The sequence below is a fragment of the Crotalus tigris genome, unplaced genomic scaffold (assembly GCF_016545835.1).
Source record: "Crotalus tigris isolate CLP2741 ecotype Arizona unplaced genomic scaffold, ASM1654583v1 scf7180000024458.850180, whole genome shotgun sequence".
Lineage (NCBI taxonomy): Eukaryota > Metazoa > Chordata > Lepidosauria > Squamata > Viperidae > Crotalus > Crotalus tigris.
This window is the reverse complement of record NW_024100628.1, coordinates 172,391-189,151: the sequence shown is the minus strand read 5'-3', so window position 1 is coordinate 189,151 and position 16,761 is coordinate 172,391.

Genomic DNA, 16,761 nt, shown 5'->3' with positions numbered 1-16,761 from the left:
CTGATCAGCTAGGAAACCTGAGTACCAAAGAGAGATAAAACAAGGAAGAGGAGGTGAAGGAGGAGGAAAAAGAGCATGTGATTTCTCTTTCAAAGAAACATAGGGATGATTCATGCATTGTTCTGATAATGGGGTTGTCACAGTGATCCACAAATGTACAGGTGTCTCAAAACAGCAACAACAACAAAAAAACACCCACCAATACTTCAATTCAATGAGGGACAATATATTCCCTAGAGTCTGACTGGGTGAAGAACCATGTGAATAAATGGGATTATTCATCTCCTTTTATAAGAAAATTGGCTATAATCTTTAACTATAGTAGAAGCTGCTTTTATGTATTTTTTTATGTCTAACTACTTATCTTAGATACTGCCCAGTCTCATGATTGAGAAATACATAGATCAATTGCATATAAAAGCTATCTCCCCGAATGCATAACATCAAGAACAACAGAACAATAATACTTGAAAGACAGATCAAGCTAAATATTAAAACAATCCTTTACACAAGAATTTGGTGACTCCTCTTTTCTCATCCAAAAGTTCATAGTGTAATTGTTGATTCAGGTTGCTTTCATACATGCTGAAGTTGCATCTGTGTAGTTATTAGTGCTTCTTCAACCTGGCGCACTCCAGATGTATTTGGCTATATATAGATCTTAGCTAGCATTTTAAGCTGTTGAAGTCAAACACAGATGAAGGGCACCAGCTTGGGGAAAAGAGTTATGGGAAATTCTTCTCTGCATGCCCCATTCCATGAATGGGATGCGGACTAAAAAGAAGTATGCCTTTAAAACTACACCCCAAATAAAGAAATGCCAAAGCTATTCTGAGCTGAACTTCTTGTAAATAGATTAATGATTTCCAGAAACAGAAAATGCCAATGAGATAATCTTGTTTGCCTTGAGATCAACTTTCCACAAAGAAGTTACAATGATGTCAGATGGAAAGATAGAACAATGTCTTTCCAATGCTTAACATTTAAGGAAGGTACAATTACTTGCTAGAGGGCATTGGTGAGATCCAAGTCAGCCTCAGAAAAGTGTAGTGTAGTGGATAGATTTATCTTCACCAAAAGCATGTTAAAAAGAAAGAAGGCCAAATTACCATATACCCGTTGATTTGGTCTATCACATTCTTGTTTGGACATCCCAAGAAAACTGCTATTTCTTCTCTATGCCCCTGTGAGAGTAAATTACTTGAGGGATGATTTATTAACCCCAGAGTTGTCTTGAATTCATGGCCAGATCATTTGTGAATCCAAAGATGAACAATCAGAGACTTCAGGACCATGTTTTGGTCCAAAAACTTTGAATTCAGCTCTTTTGGACCTTGCAGTCCCCCCCCCCAAAACTTTGAATGCAAACAAAGAGAAATAAGATTACAGATATGACTGGAGATTTCCGTGAACTGAATTCAGTGTTGGTTAATTTGAGCCTGTAAATTGAATCAAATTTTGTCTGGGCTGTACCCTTACTTTTTGACATGTAATTCCACACATGTCATCCTCAGGCCTGGAAAAGGTAGTCAGCCCGGATCTAAAGTGGCCTTGCTCACTTTCCCATCCTTCATAAAATCTATTCCACAACTATTTCTCTTCTGAAACTGTGAAGTAAACCAAGTCAGATTTTGTGTAAGCTGATAATAACAACGATATAACATTCATTCAACTACTACTAATTAATCAAGTAGGTAATCTACCAATTTAGACTATAATCCCCCATCATGCAGACTTAATCCTATGCTGGGATTCCTGGGGATAAAGTATATTGAATTTGTGCCCAAATGTTTGTTACTTTGTCTTCTGCAAACTCTTCCTTTGTTTTCTTGACTATGCATAAGAGATGCTGGCAAGTGCTTCCACAGAGCACATATGTAAGCAAGAGCATAAACAAGGGATGTAAGAGAGTTTCCAAATTACCAAGGGTAGAGTAGCATCATGTTCCATTTTGTTATCATTCTCTAACCCTGCACATATGGTCATCTTCCATTCATCTAACAAATTCCAGGTCCTTGGAATTCAGCATGACCCCTAAGGGCTATTCTAATGCAATCAGTAGGAATACTATATCCAAAGCTAGACAAATCAAAGGACTGTCCAAAACTCAGGATAAATTACAGCTGTTATAAAGAAATCACCTTTTCACCTTGGCCCTCATATTCTTTTCAGTTTACTGTCATAACTCAACGAGTCCAGCAGCATTTGTCATTAATAAACCTGCTTGGATAAACAAGACTGATGGATTAACAAGTTACATGGAAGAAATCTGAGAAAGTGAAAAGCTGCAGACAGAAAGGATTAATTTGAAAGCTTTTTTCTGTGAAAGAAGATTTGATCATCTATTGTTATCTATCTATCTATCATCTATCAATCTATCAGTCTATCTATCCATTCATATATCTATCAAATGTTCCCTATATATTTGGAACCTTGAATGGAAAGACTACAGGGTTGGGAAAGATTAACACTGATTTCAACACTGTTTTCTTTCACTGATTTCTAATTGCAATGTTCTTGACAAGAATTGATATATGTTATTTTATTCTGGTTTTTACATACTATTTACCATGAAATATATTGTCACATAAATTAGCTTGGTTTGGTTGTTTTCAATGAGATTAAAGTATCTTAAATGTGTATAGAGGATCCTTTTTATTAGAATTGCATCATTCTGCCAAAAAGCTCAGGGTGACAGAACAATAACCCCAAAGAAAGGCCAGAATAAAGAAATAGCTCAAAGTTTCCCCAGCAAAGTTCCCAGATGGGATTAATTTGAACCCAATTGTCTCCTTTGTACAAGACCAAAACTCCACACATTTTAGATCAGTGTTTTTCAGCCTTGGAAACTTCAATATATATAGACTTCAACTCCCAGAATTCCCCAACCAATGTGTGAATTGAGGTCCACATACCTTAAAGTTGCCAAGGTTGAAAAACACTGCTTTAGATATTGAACTAATCCTACACATGAGACAGTTCTAGCATTGTAGAAAGGTTTTCTGAGCCTGGTTACACTTTTTCTCTTTTTAGTTTGTGAACATTACACATGCAAGTAGAATACTTAACAACCTATCCTGTCAACTTTTGCTTTCTTATCTTGGTTCAACTCACAGAAACTGAGACCTGATACTGAGGTAGGATATTGGAAATGCCTCAGTCAAGAAAAAGAGGAAAGAAACAACTTGATGGGTAAATATTCCATACAGAGTTGCTATACCCTAAAAATACAGGGTCATGCTCAAGCTCTTCTAAGTTCGCTTCAATGCAAGGCCATTTTTACTTGTGTACATTTAAATATTCAAACCTGAACCATGCTCATTGCCGTACACACACTTTGGGAAACACACTGTTCTTATAGCTTTGCTCCATGGTATGTATAGAGATGTGCAGATTTTTGAAATGCAAGGAAGCTTGGGCCATTTTAGGCATTTTCAAAAAAGAAATGAAAAAAGTATTGCTCCTCTTCATTTCAAAAGTAATTAAGTCAAAGAAGAAATCAGTAGAACTGGCCTTTGAAGTCTATCTGTATTACGAATCTGAATTTCAAAGGCCTAAGTTCATGCATATATATGTTTTCTACATTGCCTGAAGCACTGCCAGTGATGTGATAGTTCAATGAAATGGAGGCACCAGCCAGAATGTAACAGGTAATTTATCCCCAAATGCATCCCCCTGAGAACAGAAGTTAATCTGAGCCAGGACTCAGCCTGTTTTGAATGTCCAAGATCAGTCCTTGTTTATATGGGGGAATAAACTGAGGGCTTCTTTTAAGGCAGGATGTGCAACCCTTTACTCTTCAGTACCACATTTCCTCAGAAATTATATGTAAAGAGATGCATGCTGGTGAGTGAGCCTGATGCAGTCAATGTGGCCAGAGACAAAAGCAGGGCTACCCGTACTTTTCACTCCTTCTTTCCTCCTTCCCTCCTTCCCTCTTTCTCTCTCTCCCTCCCTCCCCTTCTCATTTTTTGGGCTGCCTATTAAAACTTTTTTCCAGAATATCCCTCAGGTGTGCTAAAGCAAGAATCTGGGCATCACCATACTTAGGTCTCTGCAAAGCCCCTGAGGTTCTTTCTCAGCATTGCTGCACATTTATTTATACATCTTTTCCTTCGGGCCTTTAGGAATGAAGAAAGTGAATGATGAATTGAGAAGGAGAAAGAAGAGGAGAAGCTGTCACTTGTTTGGTTGTCAGTGCCTGATGTGCAAGAAGGTGATGACCATAGGAAAGGGGAATTGAAAACAGCAAAAGGAGATGGTAAATAAGAGTTATGAAAAGTTTTCAAAATCTAGCGTATTGCAAATTATTCCAAAGAATTCTGGAACATTCTGTTTCCCTCTACCCATTATGATCCATGCATTGTGAAGATATTGGTCGTTTTCTAGAATCTTCCTATCAACTAGGAACCAGAGAATAGATAATTTGTTGATTTTTAGAAGTTCTGGACTTCAATTCCTGTCTGTCCAAGGTAATATGGCTGATGACAAGATGTTCTAGGAATTGTAGTGCAAAACACCCTGAGGACATGAATTTGCTTGCTCTTGACTTACTATAATTAAATAGAATCTGCTACTTAGAATGAAAAAGAAAGCCAAGAAGGTTATAATTTTTAATTGGTACTATGCATCATGAGGCTATGATCTTAGAAAATGTACATGGAAATGAAATCAAATCCAACTTTCCTCTAATTTCAAGGGGAGAAAATGATAGGATTTGAATATAGAAGTGTTTTCATTTGGCATATGGTAAAACAGTGCGGTTACTATGTGTAAAGTGCAGGGCAGCATATCTGAGAAAGGTCTGATCAGCAACTGTACACTATGATTCTATGAAAGACATGGGGAATCTATTGTAGCACTTACTCTACACTTGGGCAACAGCACACATGAAATGTTTTCCACTGGGAAAGCTGAACAGATTAGCATGAGGGTCTCAGAAAGCCGTTGTGCTTTTGAAAACTCTTTGCACATACAGAAGCCACTTGCTATTAAGAAAAGTGGCTGTTCAAGGCAGTTAGGCTCTTCTCCGCTGGTTTCCAGATTTGAATGGGTTACTTAAGATAATTCATTTTGAACCTCAAGGTAAATATCTCCCCTGTGTGCAGGACCTATTATTTAACATGCTATCAGTGATTGATTTTTATACCAGACTAAGCTAGAAGCAACATCTGAAATGTATTATTAATGCATTCATCTATTCTTTATGGTTTTTCTCCTATTCTATTTTTAAATACATTAGCAAGCATGGATGGTCCTGTTTTACTATCTAAGTAGATTCCTTCCCTCCCTTAATTTTCATTTCAATTATCTTCTTTGGGGCATCCAGTTCTTGTTACGCAAACCAACTTTGCACACCTTCTGTTCCTTTCTACACAATACCGGGTAGTCTCCAGTCTATTTGTCATTCCAGCTGCCACAACATAACTTTTGTGTTTTCTGTCTAAGGCCTTGATAGCTAACATTAATGTGGAACGAAATATCCCACTCCAGTGTTTTGGAGGCAGATTTTTCCTCATAAAACCTTTGATAGTTTAGCCATCTGCTCAGAGTAAAAGAGGCTCATAAAAGAGGCCCAAATAAGGTTAAAGGTCATTTGCTAGATGGGTCAAGGGGGGTGCTGGGAAGGGTTGGCTATAGTGGACTTTACTAAAAACTTGTCAGGAAGGGTTCTTTGACAAATTATGGCACATTCCACAGCTTTGGGGGAAAAAGTATTTGATTACAGTTGGTTAGCATATTGTTGATATTTGCAAAGATTGAAAGAAAATGATCCCCCCCTCCATTTCCTCTGGAGAAACATAAACATACCATTGCAAAATAATCACTAAAATGAAAAACTAGCACATGGGAAGGATTCTACTTTCCTGTATTTTATACAATAGTTAGGCAAGTTAGTTATATATAAGGTATATGGGGTATGACCTTTGAACCTAACCATTTTTTTCTACTCTCAGTAAATTAACATGTTTTTAGCAATTCCACCTTCTTCTTTTCCTTGGCTTTAATATTCAGTTCCTGTTATCCTCATGTTGATCTAACACCATTTATTACTTCATTTGTAAGTATAATTAAGTGAAATGCTTATTAGATTAGAATGGGGTTCAGTCAGGAGAGTATATAACTACAGACTTGATATCCTACATCAAACTTATTTTAAAAATGGAGAAGATGTTCACAGTGTTTAATTCTTCCTATGCCATATGTAATGAGAAATTTTGTCATTGATCTAAGAGATTCACATTTTGATTGCAGTGTTTTTATATTTGCTGAGGAAAATGAATAATTGAAATCAATGCATCTTTGAAAGTACTACATACTGCAGTCCTACATGTATAGATATAGGGTAGAGTCTACAGATGGGCTGTGTATGGAACTCCAGACTTAGGAACCATAGTAAAAGACAGCGAGCAAGTTTAGCATGACAAAGAGAGGACTAAGGAATGACATAATAATTGTTTATAAATATCTTAAAGGTTATCATGAGCAAAAAAATATTGGAACTGTGAGCAAGACAAAGTCCAATGTGTAGACGCTTAATGTGAGATGGTATTCTTGTTCATCTTTCTACTTCATGAAAACAGACTACAAAGAGGGAGTCGAGGTGGCGCAGCAGTTAGGGTGCAGTACTGCAGGCCACTTTAGCTGACTGTGTTCAGCAGGTCAGCGGTTCAAATCTCACCGGCTCAAGGTTGACTCAGCCTTCCATCCTTCCGAGGTAGGTAAAATGAGGACCCAGATTGTTGGGGGCAATGTAAATGTAAATATATATATACATTGCTTACTGGTATACACCGCTTAGAGAGTGCTTGCACTTAAAGCGGTATATAAGTCTCATAAATAAATAAATAAATAAAAAAGAGAAAGAAGAATACGATATGTCGACACATTACACAGATGATGCTGATGTGAGAAATTATTTAATTATTTAATAATAATAATCAGAATAGAGCTAGAAGGGACCTTGGAGGTCTTCTAGTTATAATTTAGATTATGACCTACTGGTACAAGACTGGATGTACTTTACAAAGATTGATAAACATGGTTTTAGAATAGAATAGAGCTGGAAGGGACCTTGGAAGTCTTCTAGTCCAGTCCCCCACTCAAGCAGGAGAACCTACATCATCTCAGACAAATGACTGTCCAGTCTCTTCTTAAAAATCTCCAGTGATGGAGCATCCATGATTTCTGAAGGCAAGCTGTTCCACTGGTTAATTGTCCTCACTGTTAGGAACTTTCTCCTAAATTCCAGGTTGCTTCTCTCTTTGATGTGTTTAAAGAAAGTTTGGCAAGCTTGATTGGGAGACTTTAAATGAAAACAAAAATTTTGAGGTAAGGACTTCAGATAAGAACTTATGTACAGTAGAATATGGGAATGCTGCTAAAATGGGTCCTATCAATGCAAAAATAAAAAAAAACTATCTTCATAAAGTTCCCAGCCATCATTGGTCAAGCTAATATAGTGGTCCAAGCATGGGAAATAAGATGAGCTGGAGCACAATACAGAAGGCAAATATATTTTGATATGTGAACATTATACCCAATGGGGTGAATTCCATACCTGGCATATGGCAAATGGTAGATGCAATTTGTTCAAAAGGAGTGGAAGGAACAGAAAAGGAAGAGGAAGAATAACATTGGGTGTTAAAAGGGGTGAAAACAAGTGAAGGAACAAATAAAAGTAATACTCCTGTTGATTTCTATTATTGCCTGTTCAAACAGGAAGAACACATTGCATAATGTACAAATAGAAATGAAGTTGCATTGAGGGGACATTTTAATTACCCTGACATCTGTCAGTGACAGACTCTGCCGAGCATGGTCCTTCCATGAAATACAGTACTGACTTGTCTTGCTAAAAATTATCCTTCTGAGGTGGGAACAAAGCAGAAAAGGATCTGTTAAACTTTAACTTGCACTAATTAATGCAGAAAATTTCACTGATGAACTGGAAGTGGCAGGAACATTAGGAGAAAGTGACCATGTGATGATGGAGTTTTTGATTGCAGCAGAGAGTCGTCAAATACCTTGGACCTTAAAAAAAGTGTACTTTTTTTTATAAAGATGATTCTATAGCTGGAGAAACTAAGAGAAAAGGGAGCTAGATGTAGATGAGTTTCTACAAAAGATGTTAAAAAGTGCAGTTGCGAACAGGGAAGAAGCAATAGAGAAGAGTATAAAAAGCCACTGTGACTATACAAAAACAAACAAGCAAACAAATAAAATCAGTGAATATCTAAAATACTAAAAAGAACATGTTTGAAAATGCAAAGATGGCTGGGTAGCAAATAAATAGTTAGATAACCTAGAATTGCATAATTGCAGCAGTTAAAGATGCTGAGCTTGTCCGCTGAAAAGCGGACAACCAGGGTTTGAGACCTGAGCACTGCATAATGGGGTGAGCTCCCATTACTTGCTCTGGCTCCTGCCCACCTAGCAGTTCGAAAGCATGCAAGTAAGAGTAGATAAATAGGTATCACTTCAGTGGGAAGTTAACAGCATTCCATGCCCCTTGGCGTCTAGTCACATGACCATGGAAATGTCTTCAGACAATGCTCAGCTAAGAAATGGAGATAAGCCCCATTCCCTAGAGTCAGACATGACGGGAGAAGGGAAACTTTTATCTTTTACCTTTAAAACTCATATATAAAAACAACAACAACAATAATAGTAATAATAAAGTTGGAAGGTACCTTGGAGGTCATCTAGTCCAACTCTTTGCTCAGGCAGGAAACCCTATACCATTTCAGAAAAATGGCTGTCCAGTCTCTTCTTAAAAATTTCCAGTGTTGGAGCATTCACAGCTTCTGGAGGCAGGTGAAAAGCTGCAAAGAATGAACTGATATTAGCAAAGGATGTTAAGAATAACATAAAAGACTTCATCAGAGAGTATCAAGATTTAAGGAAAAGTAGCAAGGAGTGAAGGAGTAGCAAGCTCAGTGGAGTAGCAAGCTCAGTGAAGGAGGTAAAGTGCTATCATGTAACACAGGAAAAGCCCACAGTTTTCCAGTGAAAAAGGCATGTTCCACCAGGAGAGAGTGAAGGACAAAATGCAGGGCGGGATTGAAGCTTGAGATTGATGGAAACAGAAACATTGCATTCAAGTGAATGTCAAAGTACTTAAAGGTCTAGCTGAACCCTTATCCATTTTTTTTTTTTAAAAAAAGCTCAGCATGGCCAGAGGAGGGCTAATGATGCCTCCTCAAAAAAGAGAACAATTCCAGGGAACAGAGATTAACCAGTATCAATATCTTGCATCAATGGAGTAGCGCAGTGGCCTAGAGATGGAGTATTTACCTTACAATCAGAAGGCTGTGAGTTTGATCCTAGATAGCGGCAGATATTTCTCTGTCTGAGCTCAAAGAGAAAATATCTGCTGTGAACTCTGCAAAGGCATCAGAAGGGCATCCGGCCAGTAAATGCTGAGCTCCATTCAGTTGCCCTGACTCCACCCCAGTGCAGGGGATTACAGGGTCATTAAAAAAATCAATATCTGGGAAGATTCTAGAGCAGATTTTAAAATGTTCGTTAGCACCTTGAAAATAATCATTAATTACCAGGAATCAGAATGGATGCATTAAGAATAAATCTTGCAAGGGTAAAGTTATCTCTTTTTTTTCAAGAAATTGCCTTAATAGGAAGACATATTCTATTCTATTCTATTCTATTCTATTCTATTCTATTCTATTCTATTCTATTCTATTCTATTCTATTCTATTCTGATGATTTTAGCAATGTATTTTAAAAACTACCCTGGGATGCACTGATTAGCATCTGTGGGCTGGATGGCATGACAGTTAAGGGAATGTATGACTTCCCTAGAAAACTGTACTCAGATAGTGTTCATAAATGGTTCCTCCTAAAATTGGAGACATGTATTCAAAAGGGATGGTAGAAGGATGATACTTAAATCCTCTAGTTGTCAACATTTTTATTCATGACTTTCATGACAAATTACAGAATCATGGACTGTAGGGGTTTTGAGATCAACTTGTCCGTTCCCCAGGGCAGGAATCTAGTATTATGAGAAAATGGAGAAAATGCTTATTATATGTGCAAAGGATACAACATGGAAGACAAAAACACAACTGAAAACAATGTTGATATATATTAATGGAAGAGAATATGTATAGCTCAGAGTTCACTTGTGGAGTCCTTAGTGCACTGAAGAAGTTTAGTTGGATAACAAAATGTCTGCAAGGAAACAACCAACCTTAGAGAACACTAAGGACTCTAATGTTCATATGTTTCAGAAGTGGTTTGAAAGTAACTACATGAAATTTAACAAAATATAGAATTGCCCAGTAATAAGATTTAAGATATTTGGCTTGTCAGAATACTTGTGAAAAATACCTTGAAATAATAGTTGACAGCAAACTGGATATGAGTCAGCAGTATGAGGTGGCTACAAAAAGTGGTTAAAGCTACAATATATAATTTCCATGTGACAAAATGTAATTGACTTAGGGACTGGATATTTGAAAGACTGTCAGTTTCTGGTTGTTTTTGCCCATCTAGTTAAGCTGGCCATGCTTCAGGTGTCTTATTTAAGCAGTGTCTTATAGTGGGACTTCTCAAAGCATACTTTCTCTGTTGCAGTACCTGTCTCTTGGAATAATATGTCTCCAGAAATCTGCATAGCTCTTACTCTGATAATGTTCAGGAAGCTATTAAAGACCTGGATATTAGGCTAGAAACCAGGAAACAGTGAGTTCTAGCCCTGCCTTATGTATAAAACCAACTGGGTGACTTTGGGTCAGTTACCCTCTCTTCCTCTCTCTCTCTTATATATAATTTATATGAATAATTTTTAATTGAGAAAAAAATTCAGGATTAAAAACTAAAGAGAAGAAAATAAGATATGAAAAGGTAAAAGAAAACATAGAAACAGTAAACATCAAGGAAAGGGGAAAAAATGAGAAGGAAAAAGGGAAATATTTAAAGAATTGACATCCAATCTTCTTCATAGCAGTAACTAGTATGGTTATTACTGTTTCCACCTTTCCAAATTACATATCATGGTTCTCTTCTTCCTAAAAACAAACCTTTTTAATCATGAGATCCTCAATTCATTTTGTCCATTTTCAGCAAGAGTTTCTTGCTGAAGGATTTTCACTCTTTTATAAAATTAGTTACAGTACTGCAGCAGTACCCTAGAAACAATAAGGAATTCCAATGTAGAGCCTTCTGTGGTTTGAAAATGGCTTAATCTTAAAGTAAATTGACCTTTAATCTCAATGAGTGCGTGTCTACACGTATATATCTATGTCTCTCTTTCTGCCTTCCTGAGGCATTTGACTTAGTGAAATATCCTCATGCAGTAAATTCCATAGGTTAATAATATACTCAGTGAAAGATTATTTATTTTTGTCCATTTCAATATTGACTGTCTTTCAAACTGATGTTTTTTCCTCTTGTTTTTTATTTTTTATTTTTTGGGTGATATTAAAATCTTTGAACACAAATGCCCTGTGCCTGAATTCAAGTACAGTCTGTGAAAAAGCTCTTTCTAAGGTTTCACATTGCAAGTTATTGTAAAGTTTATTTTATTAGGGCATACCTTTTTCATAAAATTATATCAAATATCAAATATGACATTTTTATATATATATATATATATATATATATATATATATATATATATATCTCACAATAGCCTTATTAACATCAATAATCATACCCTTTAGCAAAACAAATAAATAATGTGTTATATAAAACAAAAGATACAAGGAAAGGAAACAAATACATTTCATAGTGAATTTGCTCTAAATTGGCAACATTCTCATCAGAGAATAAGGAAAGATGGGAAAGAAAAAACAATGAAAATATACATTTTTTCCTGTAATTTGTTGTACTATAATCAATAAAAAGGTTTTATCCTGTTTTATATTAAGCTTCTGAGATTGTTCATTAAATTTAACTAATTTGTTGATTGACATTGATCCTCCTTCACAAGTTTGGCAATCTACTCTTTTGATCTCTGCTCACTATTTTCTCACCCTGTTTTTCTTTTTAAAAACAATCTATTCACTTAAGCCAGTGCTTAGCTATTCTAATAAAATAAAAGGAATTTACGTATTTTGTTCTTTATTACAATAATATCAAGCGGCATCCTTCAAAGAGAATGAACTTTGCTCATTGACTTGCATAGGCTAAAGTATTTTATAAACTCAAATACAAATGGTATTACAGTAGAGTTAATCCATTCATTTATTTCTCTAACCATTTTATTCTATGTCAGAGACTTAGTGGCACACAGCAGGATAAAGTAGTTAAAATCATTAAAACACCTATAGTAATAACAAATCCAAACCCAAACCCAATATCAAACTTATGGAGTCAATATACCGACAATAGGCATGATAAGGCTTATCCATCAAAAGCTCTCCAAAGGAGCTCCATCCTTATATATTCATAAATTCAGTGTGCAGTGTTGAAAAGCAGGACATGCAATGCATTTGAAAGAAGTCCATGAGACACAGCTGCTTTCCTGAGTAAAAAAGAGGTGCTTTCTTCAACTTTGCACTGCCTTCAAAAATTTTGCCTCATCCTACTAAAGAGCAAAGTGATAAAAAATTAAATAATCAAGAAATCAAGTAGAAGTCTTCTTTTCCTCCCCACTTGTGGCATAATCTCTAGAACATATACAGGTAGTCCTTGACCTATGACCACAATTGAACCCAAAATTTATGTTGTTAAATGAGACATTTGTTAAGTGAGTTTTGCCCCATTTTATGACCTTTCTTACCACAGTTGTTAAGTGAGTCACTGCAGTTGATAAGTTAATAACCCATGGTTTCCCCATTGATTTTGCTTGTCAGAAGGTTGCAAAAGGTGATCACATGACCTTGGGTCACAGCAACGGTCATATACTGTATATGAACCAGTTGCCAAGTGTCTGAATTTTGATCACATGATCATGGGGATGCAGCGAAGGGTGTAACTATGAAAAATGGTCAAAGCTCACATTTTTCAGTGCCATTGTAACTCTGAACGGTTAACTCTAAATGAAATGTTGTAAGTCGAGGACTACATCTACTATAATTCTCATTTCTAGAAAAAAAGATCAGATGCTATCTTCTTGAGCCCACTGCTCCTATTCCTTCACAGTTGATGTGGCTTTTACAAGAAAAGCACCAGCGGGCAAGACAAGAAGCAAGGGATGGAAACTGGTCAAAGAGAGTAGCAACCTGGAATTAAGGAGAAACTTCCTGACAGTGAGGACAATTAACCAATGGAACAGCTTGCCTCCAGAAATCGTGGGTGCTTCATCATTGGAGGTTTTTAAAGAAGAGACTGGACAGTCATTTGTCTGAAATGGTATAGGGTCTCCTGCTTGATCAGGGGGTTGGACTAGAAGACCTCCAAGGTCCCTTCCAGCTCTTTGATTGATTGATCAAAGAAATAAAAGAAAATAGCAGAGGGGACACTAGTTAGCAGTTAAGTTGTATTTACCTTTTTTTTTTTTTTGCATTTACTTCTCATTCTTTAGCTCAGCTGTTATTCTTAAGATTTCCACTTTTTTGTAAAGTTAAAAATAGAAAGGGTGATGATGGGATGTCCTGTGCCAATCCATCTCTATTCATTACATGTGAAGCATGGTGAATTAGCCCATTTTGTCATCTATGGAATACTAGTCGGGCTTTGCTATTTTGCTCACTCAATCTGATTTGTAGGCGCTTATTCCTGCACTTCTGACCTCTGGATTGGATTATTGGAATTCTTTGCTGACAGCTCTTCCTGATAAGGAATTGCATAGGATTCCCTTAGTCTAGCATGCACTGGGACCTTTGTGGTACAGGTCTTTGGAAGACACATGGCCAGCCCTCACTGTGACCTTTTCATAAATACCATCAGGCCTATGAAACCACCACCACATGTTATCCCCATATTTTTTTTTAAAAAAAAACCCTGCAAATACAAAGCTCTTTGCATATAGAGACTCTCAGGGTGCAATCTGTCAAATGTTGGTGAGACTGAGTTTAGGGGGAAGCAGCTGTGTCACAAGCATCATTTTCTTGAGCTTCTTGGGTCTTAAAATCTGGTCTTGAATAGTTTGATTTAAAAAATGCCTTCCCACTGTCTTCAATAGATGTGGCATCTCTTCTCTAAAATGCTGAGATTCATTGGTAACAATTTTATAGAAATGGCAAGGGTCTTCTAAATATGGCATTTTAATCCTTTGGGTTTTTTTGTTTTTGAACCATTTGATTTCTCTCTCTCTCTCTCTCTCTCTCTCTCCCTCTCTCTCTCTCTTTCTCTCTCTCTCTGTGTGTGTGTGTATGTATTTGAGCATGTTTTGTTTTATACATTTAATTGTTTTCTGTGGGTTTTGTCTATTTATTTATTTGTATCCTACCTTTTAATTGTTTTTACAAATAACCCAAGGTGGCAAACTTTTCCAGCACACCATCCTCCTCCTATTTTTCCCATCACAATAATCCTGTGAGGTGGGTTAGGATGAGAGAAAGTAACTGGCCCAAAGTCACCCATAATCATTTCCATGACTAAGGCAGAACTTGAACTCCTGCTTTCTAGCCTGGTGCCTTAAGCACTAGACCAGTGGTTCTCAACCTTTTTAATGCCATGACCCCCAACCGGTCGTAAGTCGAGGACTACTCAACCGGTCGTAAGTTGAGGACTACTCAACTGGTGCAGCACCGTTTGCAGAATGGGACTTTTGGCGGGCTCAGCAGGGCAGAGACAGCATGGACAATTCCTATTGGCTTTTGAAAGCCAATAGAATTAGACTCTATTCAAGAGAGTCTATTCTATTGGCTTTCAAAAGCCAATAGAATAAAAGGGAGTAGCACAGCTAAGGAAAAAGGGGGAAAAATGGCAGACTGTGTTGTTTGGCGACCCCCGTGAAATGGTCATTCGACCCCAAATGGGGTCCTGACCCACAGGTTGAATAGTTTGATTTAAAAAATGCCTTCCCACTGTCTTCAATAGATGTGGCATCTCTTCTCTAAAATGCTGAGATTCATTGATAACAATTTTATAGAAATGGCAAGGGTCTTCTAAATATGGCATTTTAATCCTTTGTTTTTTTTGTTTTTGAACCATTTGATCTCTCTCTCTCTCTCTCTCTCTCTCTCTCTCTCTCTCTGTGTGTGTGTGTGTGTGTGTGTGTGTGTGTGACCAAACCAGCTATCATCTGTCCGTCTATCCGTCCATCCATCCATCCATCCACCCTAAAAGTCTTTTGTAAAAGAAGGAGACATACATATTTAAAATAAATCAATAAATTGATACATTAACATGAAAATGTATAAAGTGGGGAAATTTAACCTTGTGTAAATTGCTTTAAGTGCCAGTTTATATTTGGTTGTATTTTCCTGGATGTTTCATACTATATTGGAATAGCATAATGATGTGAGGATAAATAACAAATTTATTTATTTGCTTGTTAGATTTATATAGCCAGCCACTTCACCCTGGAACTCTGGGTGGCATACTCAACAATGTTAATTTATAAGTAATACAGTCTGGTGAAACTAATACCCCCACTGGTAGTGTCACATTAAATCCACCTCTTCCCATCTCCCATTTAATTGATGCAGTCCTGCAATCCCACATAGCAATCTTCCCCAACTATAACTATAAATACCATAATTATAAATTTCTGAGGGAGATGGGCAGTTAAGAAATATGAAATATAAACAAACAAACAAACAAACTCAGGAATCATGCTGACTGAGGAAGGGAAAACAGTGGTCTTACATTTCTGGACAGCACTGAAGGCTGCTAGAAGTGTGTTTTGGTGGATGTCCTCCCTGATTTTTCAATAGAATTTGAACATGACACTCCTTCATGAGAATGCAGGGCGGGTGGAAATCTCACAAAGTGGAAGTCCCATAAAGATGCATTTCCATATCTGAAAAAAAGAGGAACATATATGCACCATATCGTGTTCCTATTTTCTTCATGGAGTTATGCACATTAATCTTTTCATTCCTTTCCTCCCCTTCTGCTTGTAACAGCATTCTTCAACCTGGTGATTTCCAAATCCCATTAGTTGTGGCATCCAGGGCCCTCCCCAGACTAATAGTGGTATGAACATAATAGCACACTGTGTAGCATACTGCCAATGACATCATTGTCCATCACAGATGATGATTTAATTGATAGTACACCATTTTATACTGCCTCAATAGCACAGCAGAAAGCTAGTATCTTTCTTCCATTAATATCATTGTGTTAAATAAAAATAAATCAGTTTCATGACATTCTAAATGCTTGTTGATCCAGAATGAATGGTTCAAGATTTTTATTACATTCAAGTACTGCTGAGAACAGGAAAGCTTAATTTCAAAGTGCAGTGAAAGATCTAAAACTGGGATTATTTAAATCATTCATTTCTGGGAAGTGAGTATATGAATGTGATATCCTGGAAATGGCAAGCTCAAAGGGATTTAAGAATGGAAACTTTATGATTTTTGTCAGGGTTATGAGTACATAAAACAATGGGTACCTCAGGAGAACAGAACCTTTGGATTAGCCTTTTCACACATTTCTGCATCACCCTTGATCTTGTGGTGTTTATTCCCCATATGTCAACATTTCACCATCTATTTCAAAATGAAAACTAGAAAATAATCATTTGACATTATAACCAATTGTTTACTCTCTACAAACCAGAGACACATAACAGCGAGAACTTCTGTGTAATACATTAAATATTTCAGACCTAGGTGACCTGATGGGTTTTCAATTTTTTGTTTCACTTTGAAAAGGAATCCAGGGGCTTTAAGACTAAAA